We start from the raw sequence: 16,090 nt of genomic DNA on the forward strand, positions 1-16,090 counted from the left end.
GGGCCCTCAGCTGCTCACTTCTTTAAACCTGCAAGAGAAATGCTGGAGTTGGGACATGGCCTACACTCAGGGGTCCCCAGCTCCAGGGAGACATCAGTCACATCAGAGAAGAAAATCAAAATGAATCTAGGATGCATATTCCCAGGGACCAGGAGTCAGGAGGTGAGTGGACCTTGGAACTGAGGTGAGGAGGCAGAGGAGAAATGGCAGACACAGGTCTAATAACCACAACTCAGGTCTAATAATCTGTGTTACAGGGTGGGCAGTGCATATGGCTCCCTGGGGCACAGCCAGTGGTAGGGAAAGCTAGAGATGTTGAAGCCACCTTAGTAGAGTATTAAAGGAAGGTTAGAAAAGCGGTTCTCCGGGGGACAGAGAATTGTTTTCGCAAACTTGCCCGAGATAGCCCAATTTGAACCCACATGCCAGACACCCCCAGAATCTGACTCCATGCCAACCTCACCCCTCTCTAGCCTTTGCTGAGGCGGTTAGAGCACACAGACTGACAGGTCCTCATCTGAACAGGACTCACTTTCCACCCTGGAGCTTCAGGACAGGCTACTACACCTGGGCCAGTGGTGGTCAGAGTGTACTAAGAACTGATGACTGGTGACACGTATAGTTGTCACAGAGCCTGGAAAGTAAGGGTGGTGGGACACTGGAAAGGGCAGGTGTGGCACCAGGCATTTGGTGGTACTCTGCCAATGGTTTAGAGACACTGTGATGATAAAGGCCGTGGAGCTGGCTGACTTTGGTTAATGGACTTAGAAATCTGGAGAAAAATGATAGCGGTCTCCCGTCAGTGGGCCATTCCTGGCAGCCCCAGCTCCATTCCCAAAGAAAACCACAGGGCTTACATGATACATACCCACAGGGACCAGGGACTTTGGGGTTGGGGTGGGTAGAGAGAAGATGTAGTCAGACAAGACAAATGATTGACATGGGGAAGTCTCCGAGGACTCGAGTCTAATACTCTGCATCACAAAGGAGCTGGACCACACAGTTGCCTGGAGCAGACTTGGTGGAGAAGAGTGCTAGAGCTGACTTGTGAGCACCAGAGGTCAGGCAGCTTTGAGTGGAAAAAGAGACCCCTACCCATGACCACGTCCAAGGAGGGTTGGAAGATGTGTCTTTCTAAGGCGGTAAGAAGCACACTGGTGAGGTGCCAAGGTCAACTCGGCAGTGGATGCTTTCTGGGGGCCAAAGCTGGATCTCTTTGCCGCCAGCCAGAGAGAACAGATCCAGGACCAGACACCAGGTGGCTATATGCAGCTCTGAAGGACAGGTGGGGGGAAAAGAGCTCCGGAGGCAGCAGGAACCTCGAGGTTAGGTCTGTGGCTAACAGAGCACGGTGCTGCTGAGGATGAGATGCATGGGCAGAGGGCACGGGGTTGCCCGATCTGCACAGCAATGGGGGCACCAAGCGCTAGCCAGCTGAGTGTCTGACGCTGCCGTTTCAGTGCAAAGCTGCAGGGCGTGACTCGGTCCCTGGTCAGCCCAGTTCTCAGAGACCCAGATAGGACAGGCACACCTTTGCAATGGCAATATGGTTTTAATGGTAGTGTCTGTCTGCCTGTCTGCCTGTCTGCCTGTCTGCCTCTCTCTCTCTCTCTCTCTCTCTCTCTCTCTCTCTCTCTCTCTCTCTCTCTCTCTCTCTCTCTCTCTCTCTGCCTCTCTGCAGGACCTGGGCATGCCTTCCAGAGAACTGTGTCCAAGCAAAACAGATAAGCTACTCAGTTTGGATTTATGACCCAAACTGGAAAACATTCTGGAAAAACCGACAGGTCACCACAGCCATTGGTGTAGGGGTAGATGGCCACACAGAGGACCCAGGACTCTGACAGGACAGGAAGGTAGGTAACGGAAGTGCTGGGAAGATGCATGGCTTGCCATAGCTGAAGTATGAAGAACCGGACGCTTTCCAGGCCAGTGGTTCCCAACCTTCCTAACGCTGTGACCCTCCAACCACAAAATTACTTCACGACTACCTCATAGCTGTAATTTTGTTTCTGTTGTGATCGTAATGCAAATATCTGTTATGTGACACCAGAGGGGTTGCAAGCCATGGGTTGAGAACCACTGTCCCAGAGCATCTCCTTGACGTCTTTAAATATCAGGGGCAACACATGTACCTGGGGGACACTGCTTTGTCCCGAGGTCCATAAAGGCCACCGGTTCTGAGTAGGTCCCTGACACAACATGCAATTGGGAACTTCCCAGTGGTTCTGGAGATGGTGATGTGTCTCAGGCACGTCTCTACAAGACATAGTGAGTTCCAGTGGGGACCAGCGTGGGCTGACCCCTTACAGGCTCTGTGATGCACTGGACATGACACACGGGTCTGCTGCGCCTCCCCTTTCCCTCCCTCCTCCTTCTGGCTTGCATGTAGAAACTGACAGAGCCTGTCTTCTCTCAGCCTAATGAGGCCGTGGCCACTTTAGTCCAGGAGACCTGGACACGCGGCAGGCCCAGTGGTGAGTCCTCACTTGGCCAGGCAAACGGCCCTCTCCAACTCTTCCATTATCTAATGTCCTCACAGTCCTTCCCAAGACTCCCGATGCCCTATGTCCTTTGTCACACAGTAACTCAGCCACACTTGATTTGGATTTTCTCTTTCCCACATCTCCCAATACCTCTTCCCTTCAGGCCCTCATCTTCCTCTTTGGGGGTAAATCCCAGACCACGCAGCCAAGACTTGGAACTGGATTTCCTGTTCCAACGGAGAAAAACAGCAGCCTCCTGAGCTTCCTCTTCTCGCCTGCCGCTCTAATCATATTTATTAACCATCTTGAACGTTTCTTGGGTTAAAGGTACTTCTGCTTAATAGCATAATTAGCAGGTACTTCTGAATTTAGAAAACAGGAAGAGCTGAGGACCATCACCCAAGCCCAACCATTTTGTTGGACTCAAGGGTCTGCAATTAACAGGAACACAGGACCCCCCCCCACATGGCGCTCACTGCCGGCTCTCGGGCCTCAGGTGTCCCTCTGCTTAGCCTCTGCTCAATGGCCTGGGTTTGGATTTAGGAGCTCAGGCAGATCCATGGTCTGGGTACAGATCTCATCCACCAGTTTAGGGATGTTCCACCTCCACTCAGGCCTGACCCTGCACAGAACATATGTGCCCTCCCAAGTCCCCAACTACAGCTTGGGGACTTTCTAGGCCATCCCCTGTGGCCAAGGTAGAGCTGTCTTCAGGCTGACTGACTGCAATGTTATCACACTGGTCAGGATCTGCAGGAGGACGCTGAAGGGAAGAGGCTTCCTTCTCAGAACGCCCCGCTCCCTCCCAGTCACAGGTTCTGAGCCAGGCTGTCCCTGCTAGAGGGACATCTCAGGTCAGAGTTGCCCTGTGGGAAGAACTGAGGTGGATAAAGAGAAGGCAATGGAGTGAGATAGCCCAGAGCGTGGTGCAGGGAAGAGGTGGAACGTTCCTTGGAGCTTCCCGGTAGTCAAAGGAATGCTGCACCTCTTCCCTGCACCACGGTCGGGGCTCTCTCATTCCATTGCCTTCTCTTTATCCACCTCAGCTCTTCCATGGCATCCAGCTTAACCCATGATGGCTAAAGACTGACTGAGTCCTATGAAGGCTGGTCCTCCACCTCACCACACCACGGAGCAGCATCCTGATCCTGTTTGGAGACGTCATAGGCTACGAAGCTGAGACTCTGAGACCCTCAGTCTTCCTGGGACGGGAGGAAGGTGACCCATCTCTGGATAGGGCTTGGTGTAGCCTCTCTCTCCTTATTTATCCCCCTGACCCCCATCTCTCCAGGACACCTTTGTTTACAGTTGAAAAAAAATGTCCAAGACCTCAGTCAGGATAACCTTGACCAGGTGGACATCACTTGACAATGACTTTCCAGCTCCCTGCGCCTCCAGCACAGGAGGGAGACCACCTCCCTTCAGCCCTTCCTTTGTGTCCAGGCTGCCTTTGGTAAACACATAGGCTGAACTACCCCAGCGAAGGACCCTGAGGCTCTGACAAACCAGAAGACAAGTGGATGAGAAGGGATGCTTGGTGACCGGCAGGTTTTCTCCTCTCTGGTTTCCAGCCTCCAGCTGGTTCCTCCAGGAAATATATTTGAATATTCATTATGCTGCTCCTTGTGCAAATGTGGGTACTAATCATGCAGACCTCAGTAGCCTTGGGTGCAGGCACCTGCCTCGCTGGAGCGTGTCCCTTCCTAGCAGAGGGGATCCAGGGGAGGTGACAGCACCTAAGCTGGGATTATTCCAGTGAGTGTCCTCAAGGCCCGGGACTGATTGCTCTGTTCCACTCCCTCCAGCCCTTTATCCTGTCTTGATTCCTGGTCTGACGCACAGATCCATTCCCCAGGGGTCACTTGTGATTACTTTAAGGCATGAGCGGGTCTCTCTGTGATCCAACACTGTCCATTCCCCCATGACTGCATTTGTGCCTTGCCTTGTAGCTACACGTTGCTCTTCCTACCAGTCTGCAACCTCCTGGGGGACAGGGCTGGACTTTCATTGTGGTCATATCCATAAGGAGATGCCTGTTGAAGCAAAGTGAGCCGTCTACCCCCACCTCAGAACATCCAAACTACTCCAGAATGCAATGCTATCCCACTACGGGCTGGCCCCTCTGATTTCCTCACCTGAGGACTCACAGCTTTTCTCTGCCTCCCCCTCCTATTTCTCCTCCTTCAACACATTCCTCCTCTTCCTCCTTTCCTTCCTCCTCCTTCTCTTCCTCACTCCCACCCATCCCTCTCTCCTGTAGGAAGCTCGGCCTCTTTCATACCCTCAGTGCCCCACACAAATCTTTGCACACAGAAAATGCTCAGTAAAAACAAGTGGAGACGGAGTCAAGTAGAGGTGCAAAGCTCACATCTGCCACCAAAGGTGACAGCCACCTATGGTGGGGGTAGGGAGTGCCTCAGTGCAGAGACTGGGACAGACCAAGGTGTGTGTGCCTGGCTAAGGGCCCCAGAGCGCATGGAAAGAGAATAAGTCAGAGGTCCTCTCAGGGTAACTGAACAGACAGCAACGGGCGAAAGTGTGGGAATCTAAGAGATGGAATGGTACCCCTCCCCTTCCTCTCTCTCTTTCCTGAGGGCTTGCCCCCCCTTTTCCTCCCCCTCTTCCTTTGTTCAAGTGCTGCACCATGAGCTAAACCCAGACATTATTCTGTGTTTGACATAGGATCTTATGATGTAACTCGGGCTGGCCTTGAGTTCTTGATCATCCCCCTGCCTCAGCCTCTGGGATGACAGGTGTGCTCCACCACACTCAGACAGATGATTCTTTTGCTAACTAGACAACAGTTCTCCAACTTGTCCTAGACAGACTCCTGGCCTCCGTATGCTCACACTACAACCTCTGCTTTTTTTTTTTTTTTTTGCTTCCTTCTTTAGCATCTGTAATTATAGGGCCCTCCTAACTGTGATCATCTGTCCTACTTTCCCTTAATGGTATTCCAGGTACCTCCAGCAGTGTGGTCTCCCACACTCAGGCCCAGGCCTCTGTGTAAGTAGCTTAACTGTTACCTGGCTGCCGGGTGGATGGCAGATTGCCAACGTGGTTTCTTCTCCCACCTTAAATATCTTGATGCTTTAAGCGTTCTTCTCCGTTCTGAATTAGCTTTTGAACTAAGGGTCCCAGGAGTGGGATTATGGAGTCAAAGGGTCGTGATGGCTACAACTATGTTCTGCCAGGGTGTCCTTCAAAAAGGTGGGGCTCTATAGGTACACAGAAGGGTCTACCTGCTTATCCAGTCTGTATCTAGTGCTTGGGTTGGTGGCATGTTGTGGGCACAGACTGGGACTCAGTCGCAGCTTCCCAACGCTGTCAGGGTGCCAGTGTCAGAGGCTGGCTCTCCCTTTCCAGAACCCCCATGGTTCAGTCCTGGCCAGTTCACCCAGGCTTGTGGAGAGAAGATGGGAAAACAGGCCTCCTAGCAGGCAGAGAACCCAAACATGGGTAGGGGAGAGACAGGGGGTTGAGATCTGGTAGGGTGGAGGGCTGGCACCTCTGAGCTTGGGAGAGACAAAGCCTCAACTGAGGTGTTCCTTCCAGCATTCACAGCCTGCTCTTCTGATCCTGCAGATGCTGGCCCTCATCAAATCTCCAATCTTGCCTATTCACCCTCCAGAACCCAAGCAGGATGTGCCAAGCTGGACCTGCTGACAAGCCACGGGCAGCAGCAGAGGCAGGAAGGTAAACAAAACACTCTTTAACCCCAGCTTCCTCCCTTACAAATTTTCCAGATCATAGCAAGCTGACCCTTGCTTCTGCGGGGTAACTGGGCCTGGCTACTGGTTCAGCCCAGGGCATGGGGTGTACCTGTCTTACCCATGGCTTTCAGGGACCCTGTCTACCACCTAGCCAACAGCATCTCCTTTCCAGAGTCAGGTCCAAGGGATGTGGCTATAAGTGGTCTGACCTAAGCCATCCAGGCTCTGGCATGTTAGTTATTGCACTGTCCTGGGACTCGAAAATGGTGTCCTCTCATCTGGACAGGGGCACGTCTGTAGTTGTATTTCGTGTAGCTAGGTTCTGGCAGTTCAAACAATGGGTTCTTGCACCCCTGGGATACCTCAGGGGGAGGACTGTTAGGTACCACCACTGTTAATGTACCTTTAGACTCCAGAGGTGGCAATCTGCCCCCCCAAACTGTCCCCTTGTTACTCCTGCCAGAGGCTGACAACCAAGAGGCCCCAGCCCCTGTGACTAGCTGGGCTCTGTGCTTTCCAGGGTCCGGTGCTGCTCTCATGGCGACTGGCCTCTCTTTAATCACCTGAGCGCCAGTCTTGGTTTTCTACATGCTGCTACCTGACAGGGAGAGCGCCCACCTCTCCAGAGGTGAGAGGAGGAAAACAGAAACAGTGATGATTTATTGCTGGCGCTCGTGAACATTTGTTTCGGATTTTAAGTCAAACTCCACCTTAGTGTGGTGGCCACGTGGGAGAGCAGGTCCCTTGTTGGACCCACAGGTCCTTGCCTTGGCTGGTGGGAAGACTGGAGACCAGGGTGGCGGGGGACAAGGTCAGCTCTCCCTTGAGAGATGCCAACAGTGAGGGATGAGACCAGAGGATGCTGCTGCTGGCTCTGGTCAGGAGAGGCAGGACCAGGAGGGATAGGCAGGCAAGTGGAGGAAGGAGGATGGGGCTGCAAGAAGAGGGGAGGGAGGAGCACTCTCGACCCAGGAGGTAGGATTTCCTAATCTCTGTGGGCGGCTGTCAGAGAAGCCCAGGAGATCTGGAGTCAGAGGGAGAAGGGCCCCCAGTAAAGCGGGGGCCCCAGGAAACAGCTGCTAAGTCTTCATTATCAGGGTTTTTAAATGCAGACAGGAGATTCACATTTAAACGGCTTCCATTACTCCAGGGCAAACTTTTAAAACATAATATTTATAGAGAGCCTCGTTCAGCTACCCTGTTTGCTCTTTATCTCTCCTGCAATTACTGTTAATTTGGCCGTGCTTTCCTCTGGCAGCTCCACCCATTGCCAGCCACTTCCTTTTTTTATTATTAGATATTTTTTATTTACATTTCAAATGTTATACCCTTTCTTGGTTTCTCATCCATAAGCCCCCTATCCCATCACCACCCCCTTCTTCTATGAGGGTGTTCTCCCACCCATCCACCCACCCCTTCCTGCCTCCCCACCCTTCTGAAGTCACCCCCTGTCTGCCACCAGAAGAAGGTGGAGGCTCTCCACTCCCTTCCCTGTCCACAGGCAAGGTTGTTGTCTCACACCAGGGCCCACATGTTACGCCTGGACACGAGCTCTTTCACAGCCTATGCCAAGCCTTTCAATCCCGGTCTTAGCTCTCCAGGGCTCCCTGGCTGTCTGAAATTCCAAGTCCCAGCCTTACCTGAGGCTGAGCCATATGGAGACAGGGAGGAGGAGCCTTGTCAGTCTGCTCCAGGCTGCAGCCCCACCCATGTTAAAGCTATCCTGGTCCTTGCATGACCACGCCTGACAGGAGGTGGCTCTAGGCAGTGATCTGGTCACACAGTAGGCTCGACTACCTCCTAATAACAGGCCACCACCAATACCCCACTTTCTCCTTTCTCCTGACATTCTACAGGTTGCTGCCGAGCCTCGTCCCCCTTTCTAAAACAATGAAGAAGAAACTAAACCTCCTGCCCTCACGGGTATTCCCAGTCTAGGGGTACCCTGCACCCATACACCAGAGGCACATATGGAGACACATAGAACCTGAAAGATGATTGGGAGTGGGCACCAGAAACGCTGGAGGGGAGGTGGGAGGGGAGAATGTTCTGGACACAGGCTTCTGCTGAGCATGTGCCACTGCCCTGAGCTAGTATTGGGTGCTGGAGCCGGAAGCTCTGGCTCTTATCAGCCTTGCTTTCCCTATTGCCCAATGGCAATCAAGCAGGCCCAGACAGAAAGGAAGCGGCAAGAGCTGACCAGCACAGTGCTCTGCTGTTATCCCTAGGAAGCCACTCGGGAGTCAAGCAAGTACTGGGGACTCAGAATTGAGCCATTGGTCCTCATCCTAGAGTGATGGAGGAGGCAGGAGGGGACATTGGATCTCAGAGTGATGGAGGAGGCTGGGGCCATTGGACCTCATCCTAGAATGATGGAGAAGACGGGGGAGGGCGCATTGGATCTCATCCTAGAGTGATGGAGGAGGCTGGGACCATTGGACCTCATCCTAGAGTGATGGAGGAGGCTGGGGCTGCACTTTGTTTGAGCAGGTATAATGTCACAGCTGCTTAAGCAGGATGGAGCCAGTAGTGAAGGGTCTCCCAGGAGTTCCCCAGGGACCAGGGATTTCAACTTGGCCAGAGGACAATGCAGCTACCTGGGTGTCTTAGGCATGTCCACTTGAGGACAGGATTTCCACCCCAAGGGATAAAAGAGAGTGTACAGAGGCTAAAGAGAGGTGGGGTCAGCGGGCTGTGGACACCTGGAGAACGTAGGGTGGAAGCGCATTGGTGGAAGGAGAGACAGGGCACAAGGAGAAATCACAGGAGTTCAGGACTGTGCTGAGCCCATCAAGGTCCCCAAAGGGAGAAGGGCGGGGTCTCTAGTGGATGCGAGCACAGGTCTCCCAGTAGAATCCAGGTGAGCCAAAAAGCAGAATGCTACCTCATCGCCAGTCTAGACCTGTTGGTGGGAGCCCCCTCTCCCATCACAGTGAGCATGTCACATGCAGAGTATCCTGTATTCTCGCCCAGGCTTCATGTTGGCACTGATGTCATTTAACAGATGAACAACCCAAGGCTCAGAGAGGTCCAGTGACTCACTGTGTCACACGGCTGCTGACTGGCAGAGAAAGCCTCTTGTTCAACCCCAAGGTAGAAGGTAATGGTCTGCTATCTCTACCTGGGTGGCACCCCCACTCCAATCTTCTGCCTCTCTCCTTGGTGGGAGCTCTCTTGCAGGAGACTCCAGACCTCCAAAGATGAGGACACTCCCAAAGCATGCAGGAGACCCTCCAAGGAAAAACTTTCCTCACACAACACCCAGGAGCTTCTGCAGCCTCCTGTACCAGGGAACTGCCATTGCCACCATGCTGAGTGAGGTACCACCCGCCAGGCACCCTCCCAGCACCCATGGCTACCTGTGCAGAGCCTTCACTCATCTTTGTGCCTGTCACTCATAGGGCGGGAATTGTCAACTTTAAAATGGTAATAGCAATGCTTCCCCTGATACTCTCGAAAATTTGTTTCCATTGGGGAGGGAGACACGGTTACCAGCCACAGGGAAGCTAGGGATTGGAAGAGGTGGACAGGAGTGGGTAGCAGCACTGCACTGATACTCGGCTTGGGCCCCATCCTGATTCATTCATTCTGTCCGTCCATCCGTCCATCCATTGTCTGTCTGTCCATCTGTCTGTCCATCATCCACCCATTTTCCATCTGTCCATCCATCCATCTGTCTGTCCACCCATTCATCCATCCATCTATCCATCCATCCATCCATCCATCCATCCATCCATTGTCCATCTGTCCATCCATCCATCCATCCATCCATCCATCCATCCATCTGTCTGTCCATCCATCCATTGTCCACCTGTCCATCCATCCATCTGTCTCCCCATCTTTCTGTCTGTCCATCTATCCATCCGTCCATCTGTCTGTCCATCCATCCATCTGTCCATCTGCCTGTCCGTCCATCCATTCTTTTCTGTGTTTGAGGTTCCTGGAGCCCTCAATATGGCGCCAGGAATAAGAGAAGGATAAAACCTAGTCAGGGTTGTTTGGAGCCCTTGGTGGAGGGAATGAAGGAGTGGTAGTCGGGAGAACTTCCTGAAGGTGGGGACACCTATGCCAAAGGCACCGTGTCTCCCTGCCTGAGAGCTCCCCCTGAAGAAAGGGGTTAGGGTAGAGTTGAGAGAGAGAGAGAGAGAGAGAGAGAGAGAGAGAGAGAGAGAGAGAGAGAGAGAGAAAGAGAGAGATCATAGCCATAATCCCAGAACAGCTCAGAGCCTTGGGATCTATTGATCTATTGGGTGGGACAAGATCCCAGACTTAAACAAGGAGGAACCTGGTCCTCATTCACAGTTAGACTGCAGTCAGGCCGACAGAGCTGGGGCAGGGAGGAGAGAGGAGGGGACAAGAGAAGCAGCAGTGGAGAGGATGGAGCTCCAGCCTGTAGTCTGACACGGGCCAGAGCTGAGGAGCTGGGCTCAGCAAGTCACAGTGACTCCCCAAGAGCCCGTGCTCTGTGAACCATGGAATAAAGGGAAGGCTGGTCTTTGGGGACACGGGCAACATCTAGGGAGCCAGGTGGGAAAGGTCAGCTGGATAACAGGAAGTTGGGGTCCCTGAGGGATCTGATGTGGGGGCTGCAGCATTCGGTGACCTTTCCTACATAGGGTTTGGCTGAGGTGGCTCAGGGAGAGAGGGAGTGACCGGGTCTTCTGCTTTGCAAGGCTCCCAGTGCCAGCCTGAGGGTGGAGCCCTGTGCAGCAGGAAGCAGGGGAAGGAGACTTTTCCGATCAGGATCCACCCCGTCCTAAAATAGCCCAGACATTTCAGTGAGGGAACACTTAGTCTGTTCCCCACCTCCTGGCCGAGGGTATGGAAGGACAGAGAACCCTGGCTGGGGCTGGAGGGTCCTGGGAGTAGCATCCAGATAAGCCAGGCCAGCCTATGAGGCAGAGTGTTAAGATAACACACAGCCTTTCCCAGGGTTTCCCAGGCAGCCTGGAGCAGTATCCTGCCAATGGACCCCAGCCTGAGGGAGACACACCTTGCCCCTCCCTCCAAAGCCATGGGAGGTACCTGCCTATTGTCCAGACACGCTCAGGGCAGGCAGAGGGAAAAAGGCCCATCTTGTCCACAGGGCTAGCGGGTGTCTGAGAACAGCCTTAAAGGGGATAAGAGCTCCCTCCACACGAGACATTCTCAGCAGAATCATTAAACTTCATATGGGTGGGATAACTCCAAGGACCCAGACACACCCTGGTGCTGATTCTGCCCCAAGTGAAATGCAGCCAGCCAGCGAGGCTTGGTGGAGGCCAGTCCTGGTGTCACCATCTGTGAGGCTGACTGCAGCCGCAGACTCCTGGGAGCCATTGCAAGTTCCCTCCTTGCAGCTATTATGGCTTCCGCTGGTCTGCCACCCCATAATCCTCTCCTTGGCCAAAAGGCATGGGGCCAACCAAGAGAGGAGAGGGTGGATGCTGAGTGAGGTCTCTTTCCTTCTCCAGGGCTGACCTCCCAGGTTTCTGGACTCAGAGAGCTGGGGTGCTGGTGTGGGGTTCAGAACTTTCCCATGATTCCTTTGTGGATCTCATTTCCCCACCCAGAGGTGGGAGCAGTGTAGAGTAGAAATGGCTGGCCTGGGGTAAAGTGTAGGCTCCATATGAAGCTTAGGATGGGGTTTGCCATAGGTTTTCCTTAAGGCCAGGCAAGGGAGTCACCCAGAGATCCATCTGTAGGGTACTGCAACCTACCTCTGTGGGACACTTCTAGATACTGACACCATCAGAGATGTTGGGTTCTGAGACAGTCAGTGCTTTCTGTCTGGGGGATCCTTTGACCCTGGCACCCTTGCCTGCACTGGGCTTGGTGACGCTGAAACAGAATATAGGAAGTCTGCCCGGGGAGCTATGTAGGAGTATACACTCTGTTTTCCCTCATTTCAACCCCAGACCTGCCCTGGATCAGAGAAAGTAGCACAGCCGTTCATGCTTGGTACATACCCAAAAATGCATCGGCATTTCAGAACCCTGGCTCCTGGGGAGGCTGGGAGAAGACCCAGCCAGGGGAAGGGCAGTGAGGTAGATTAGCGGTAAGGGCTCCATCCCTCTCTGGTGCACAGTTTGGCTGTCCCCTGCAGCTGTTTTAGGAAGTCCAAGTTAGTCCTTCTGGTCCCCTCTTCCCTCCCTGCAGCTCAGCCTCATTCTCTGTCCCCAGGCTGTGCACCTCAGAACCTGCTCCGGGCTCACTATCAAGTCATTCAAGGTTCTGCCTGGCTTTGCCTAGACTGGCCACTCCTGCCGCCTGGCCCTCTATTGAGAGCCAGCATGGCTCAGATCCAAGTTTGACACATGGCAGACCCAGGGGAAAAGGGCTGGGGGCACTCCCACACAAGGGGGATCGTGGGGATTCTGGAGTGGGGGAATATCCAGGAGGAGACATTGTTTGAGGTTAGGAGGTGTGGATAAAGGGGTGGCTGCTTGTGTTCTGTGAGCTCTCTTGGTGGAGGCCGTCCCCATGCAGAAGTTACTCCAAGCTCTGCGATAAGCTTACCACCACCCTCTAAAAAACTGCCTGGTGGATGGGGACATCTGTCAAGGTGAGCAGCACAAGTGTCCCTTCTAGAGATCTGCACCTTGAGTGCACACCTGGAAGACCCAGAGACATGGCTAGCTATACACAGCTTGTTCACACCTGCACAGCCGCAGTCCCTGCACGTGACTCCATGCACACCTGCACAACCACATTCCCTGCACGTGACTCCATGCACACCTGCATACACATGAAACCTGCTAGTGCTTCCGTGTCTATCAGCACACATATAATCTTTGCATGAGACCCCATGCACACCTGCAAACACACACAGTCCCAGCATGTGGCTTAATGCATAGCCACACACACAGAGCACCTTCACATGGTTTCATGCACATCTGCACACACACACAGTACCTGCACATGCTTCATGCACACTTTCATATGCACGCCCCTGTATGCACACATATATATGCACAGAGGCACTGATCTCTTCCTCCTGCACTCAGCTGCATATCATGGCCCTACACACATTCAGTCTCATACACACCTACATACTTACACTGCACCCCAAACACAAACTAAGATGATGCATACATTAGGCTAAGGGATGGGCTACTCCCCCCCTGCCATGGCCAGTGGCAGAGGGACTCTGCATCAGAGCCTTAACATGTGGGCCAGGCAATGCCATTTGCCACAAATTCAATCCACAGCCTTCCAGAATGGTGGTGTCAGAGTGGGGGAGACTGTGTAGCCTTGATCAGAAGGCTGGCGGCTATGAATAAATAATGTTAGGGAGGGCGAGCAGGAGGACGCTGCCCTCGTTGGGGGGTTCTAGAGAGGAGAGCTCAGGCCCGTCATGACCCCCCCCTGGACCACAGACACACTCCAAGTTCAGCTACTATGCTGCAGTGCCCCCGCCCAGCTCAGCGATAAAGCACACGGCGCTCTCAATAATTCAGCAGCCAGAGAGGAACGTGGGCAGGAGGATGCACCTCAGTAGAGGGTGGGGTGGGGGGACACAGCCCTGTGCCCTGCCAGCGCTGTCTGATTCCTGATTTAAAGTGGCGGGCAGATCCTTCCTTTCCCGGCAAGTACCATATGGCAGCCACCGAGGTGTGACCTGCTCTCACAAGCCTGGATCCACCCTGCCCCTCCTCTACCCCCTCTCCCTCCCCCCCTCTCCTCTCCCCTCCCAGGACAATAGAATTCCTGCGCAGCTCCCAGCCTCAGCTGAGGCCTGAGGATGGGAGCATCTGCCCCTCCGTGTAGTCCTGAGCCCTGTACCCACCACAGCCCTGCTGATTGTACCTGAGGCTGAAGGTGCTTCCCTTTTCTATTACCAGCCTGCCCCTAGTGTCCCTGAGGAAAGTCTCTAAATTGCTAAGTCCTGTCCTGCTCTGAGAAGCTTTTCTACCCCTAGACACTCCCCACGGTGTGGAGGGAGCCTCCACTTCATTTGTATTCCGGGCTGTGAGGCACTGCCCCCCTCCCCAGCCCTCAGATACATTCTAAGTGAGCCCACTCCGGCTGACAGGTCTGAACACACCCCATGCACGTCACGTCTTGTCAAAGAAAGCCCGTGTCAGGGTCAAGCTACCTGTGCTCACGTGATCCTGTGTGGAGCTTTTCCTCGAGCACAGCTGGCTTACCCCAGAACTGTCAACCATACCTAGGTTGGGGGATGGTATGTGGTACCACTGACTGGGCTGAATTTCCCACCACGAGACTCAGATCTTCCTACGGTTCTCATCCAAGTAGTGTTTTTAGAGCCACGGACCAGATTTCACATCTATTCCTATCACGTTTGGCGAAATTTCATCTCCGCTCGTGTAATGCCTACGGAATGTTTACACAATCACTGACATGAATTGAGACCCGGGATGGGGCGGAGAGCAGAGCCTTGCCGCACACACGATCAAAGATACCCCGGGAATGAGCCTGTTGCCACTCAAGCCTCTCAGATCACATTCAGCCTCAGTGCCACGCAGTGCGTTTAAAGGCGGCCATCGGTGAGCCGCTCTGGGGCTTTGCAGGATCGACCTCGACTCTGTGAAGCCAGCATCCCTCCCAGACAGCACTGACGTGTGGCAGTTGTTGGGCTCCCTTGACACTGATGGTGTTGTGTGTGCTTGGTCGGTCACCCATGCTGCTGGCTGCCCCTGTGCCCCAAATCTGCCATGAGGAAGTCGGGCATGCTCATAAACTCCTGCCTCGACCAGCCTCTCCCCCGATATCGCAGCGTGTACAGCCTTCCGTGCCAGTCCAGATGGAGCCCGGGGCCCTCTGTGGCCAATGAGTCTGCCTGAGAGAGAAAGATCTTCTGTGGTGTTACCCAAGCACAGCTGTGGGGGAGAGAGGGCAGGAGCTGGGATTCAATGAGTCCTTTTCACAGAATGGGCAGCAGGTATCATAGCACAAGCTCTGAGCTGGTGCTGTCCTGACTGGGAACCAGTGCCACCCAAGCACCCAGGCAGATTAAACTTCTTGTCCTCTTGGGAGCTTCCCTGTGCTGGGAGCAGAAGTCAGCAAAGCAGGTGAGAGGACAGAGACAGGAGGGAGATTTTGGGGAGGCCAGGGGAGGAGCCCTGGAGGACAGATCAGGTGAGTGGAAAGACAGAGAAGGGGAGGAAGAGGGTGGGGAAAGGGGCCATAGGGCGGATGACAGGGCCTAGGAAAACAGGGGAGGGAGCAGAAGAGTAAGGACAGAGCTGAGTAGACAGGGAGGGGGTGAGAGGACAGAGGAGTGGGAGAGAACGGGAGAGGGAGTGAGGAGATAGGGGGTGAGGGGCCAGGAGAAGGAGGGAGGGGCCAGGGGAGGGGAGGAGGAGCCAGGGGAGGGGGTGAGGGACCAGGGGAGGGGAGGAGGAAACAGGGGAGGGAGTGAGGAGATAGGAGAGGGGGTGAGAGCACAGGGGAGGGGGTGATGGCACAGGAGAAGAGGCAGGGGGAGAGGACAGGGTCAGGGTCTCCAAGGGAGGAGAAAGAGGAGCTGTCCACACATCCCACCACATGCCCTAGATGCCAGGTACAGCCCTGCAAGAAGAGTTTGGCCTGCTGAGTTTCCATCTCAGTGCTTTGCTTTGGTCTCACCCACCCTTCTACCATCTCCCCTCCCCTCCAGAGTGGGTGTTCTCATTCCAGCATGGGCTTGCATCTCAGAGTTCACCCTGATTCTCGGGGAGACTTCAGACTTTGGCTCTTGTGCACCCCTGGAACTGTTAAGATGGGACTCTTGGAGACAAGCGGAATTCATTTTGCATTTCGAGATGGACTGAGCATTTGTGGCACAGGGAGCAGTGATGATAGAATGGGTCTAGCCTGTTCCTCACGGGCTGGTGTGCTGAAGGTGCTTTTGGGACATGGGCCCTAGCTACGTGGCTAGGGTGTGCCTTTTTTTTTTCAGTTTAAATCTTT

At 53.9% G+C, this 16,090-nt stretch overlaps 1 protein-coding gene across 38 annotated transcripts in view; it reads right to left on the bottom strand.

The window, feature by feature from the left end:
• Nucleotides 1–16,090, bottom strand: part of Rbfox3 (RNA binding fox-1 homolog 3) — a 438,563-nt gene that overhangs the window by 99,093 nt on the left and 323,380 nt on the right.

Source organism: Rattus norvegicus, chromosome 10, assembly GCF_021556685.1.
Source record: "Rattus norvegicus strain SHRSP/BbbUtx chromosome 10, alternate assembly SHRSP_T2T, whole genome shotgun sequence".
NCBI classification, from domain to species: domain Eukaryota; kingdom Metazoa; phylum Chordata; class Mammalia; order Rodentia; family Muridae; genus Rattus; species Rattus norvegicus.